The following is a 2,441-nucleotide window of genomic DNA, read 5'->3' as shown; positions in this document are numbered from 1 at the left end:
CCAATTTATATGTGTTCTTGGTCTTGATTCACATTCCTGTGGGTGTGATCCTTTGTAAGTGGTGTCTCTTTAAGAAGTTAATTGCAGTTAAGGTGTGGCACAAATGAATGAGAATGGGCCTTGATGCCTTTTGTTAGACTCCTTTAAAACATAAGAAATTCAGACAGAGAAAACTCTAAACGGAGGAACCTGGAAGCTGGAAGTCAGCATAAACCCGGAAGAGAAAAGCGAGGACGTGGCCGTGTGCCTGGAGCACGAAGAATCTCAAGGAGCGCCAGCCTGTCAGAATGCTCCTGAGCCACGTGGAAGCAAGTCTTTCAGCCTCTGATACCGTGAGACAAATTTCCGTTATTTAAGCCAACCCTTTATGTGGTATTTATCATAGCAGCTGCAAAAACTAAGGCAAAAGAATACATAATGATAGGAGAAAGTAAAGGGTACTTGAAGACATTAAAATAAATAAAGATTTCTAAGTGATGCTGATATGCAGCAAAGGGATTGGAAATTGTTGACTCAGGTCAGCTGCCTTCTTAGAATTGGATCCTCTCAGTTCATTCATTCACTCATTTGTTCACTTTCCCAATAGTGATTGAGGACATACAAGGTGCCAAGGACATCTTGGTATTGGAAATTCAGACAGCAACGAGCCATGTTTTACAATTAAATTAAGTTGAGGCTGGCTAAGGTAATTCAGGCACAAACCTGCAAAAGCAATAACTTTATTGTGTCAATGTTCCCATTTGTACTAACCACTTATATTTGGATTCCAGCTCCTCTGGCATCAAGATAGAAGGTGAACAACACGTCCATAGTAATTTGAATTTTATTGCTGTAAGATATTGGGTGTAAGTGTACTGGGAGCACAATTTGCTCATTACTGGCCTCTTTTTTCTAAGTTAATCACAAATTTTTATAAGCCATAGCATCTTCTTTGTTTTTCTATGGTCAAAAACTTATATTTAGAGTTTGCCTGCTGAACTCAGTTAGATGATCCCAATTTTGTTGGCAACATCCATAGTGTCATAGTCAGGAGCCAGTCAAACATATGTCTTACTCTATTAGGGCTGATCAGAGTGTTGACCTTGGCCATGTCATAGAGCTTCTTCATAGCCTATTTGATCTGATGCTTGCTGGCCTGGACATCCACAGTGAACACAAGTGTGTTGCTGTCTTCAATCTTCATGGCTGATATAGTGGTTAGAGGGAACTTGATGATGGCTTAATAGTCAAGCTTGTTTCTCCTGGGGGCACTCTTCTGAGGATATTTGGATTGTCTTCTGAGATGCAGCATCTTGGAGAATTGGGATGTGGGTGAAGTATGGATCTTTTTTTTGTGGCTGTGGACACATTTCAGTCCTGCCTTCCTGGCTTTCAAAGCCTTTGCGTTGTCTTCAGTTTTGGAAAGGCAAAGAAGGACTTCCTTCTTTGCTTTTGGCACCATCTTCGTGAAAAGCCATAGCTTCTTTTTATGTGAGTTTTGGGTCATTGTGGCACAATAATGGTAAATTAATGAGTCGCTAATAACAGAGAATGTTCTTATCCAGTCACTCAGGATGTTATTGGACAAAGCAGTGGATTCTTTTGCCCCATGTGCTCAAATTATCAATTCCTGAGACACTGGGGTTTCAAAGAGGGAAAAAGTTTATTACTATGTGTGTAGCCAGAGAGAAAATGACCTATCGGCCCAAATATCTGTCTCCCTTAACCACAGTAATTTTGATAGTTTTCTAAAATTAAAAGATGGACAGGTTTTAGGATAATGAGCATAGTGGCACCAGATTAGGGTGAAATAATTATTGAGCATGCGCAGATTGATTACATGCTTAGTCACAGAATGTATGTAAGAAAATGGTGGAATGAGGTATAGGTGACTTGTAGGTTAAAGTCTGAGTTACTGTGCATGTCAGGTGGGTGGTCAGATCCAGTCTCGGTTATCAAGATAATTTTGGACTTGGGGTGGGTTAGGTCTGGACTGACCTAGGACCCTTCATTTGGTTGTCTTTAGTGATTAAAAGACTCTAAAGTTATTTAAAGTTTTAAAGTTAAAAAACTGGATAAATAGGTACAAATGAATGTTAGTCGCAAGATTTTTACGATCACAGTGGCATAAGATAAAGTCTAGACAATCATTATCAGAGAACAAGGCAGCTGGATTACAATTTAAGAGATATCCAGTATTTCCCTCTGTCTACCCCAGTATAGCAGAAAGCAAAAAGAAATAGCTATAGAATGAGTTAGTAATCAAAATCATCTCTTAAATCTTAATTTATCGGTTACAATAAAAATACCACATCCTAAAAATACCCTTTGCTTAGATGCCTTAAAGAGTAGTGGCTGGGGGAGATGTCAAGCAGGGGGATTGAGGGGTTTTTGTTTTAACATGGAATGGATTATCCAGTGTTGAGTCACAGTGGACCTGACACCTATTGCTCACAAGTTTA

At 39.4% G+C, this 2,441-nt stretch overlaps 1 pseudogene; it reads right to left on the bottom strand.

The window, feature by feature from the left end:
• Positions 1 to 232: 232 nt before the first annotated feature.
• Positions 233 to 2,441, bottom strand: LOC143687664 (large ribosomal subunit protein uL23 pseudogene; annotated as a pseudogene).

This window comes from Tamandua tetradactyla, chromosome 6, assembly GCF_023851605.1.
Source record: "Tamandua tetradactyla isolate mTamTet1 chromosome 6, mTamTet1.pri, whole genome shotgun sequence".
Taxonomy (NCBI): Eukaryota; Metazoa; Chordata; class Mammalia; order Pilosa; family Myrmecophagidae; genus Tamandua; species Tamandua tetradactyla.
This window is presented reverse-complemented; position numbering and strand designations above follow the sequence as displayed.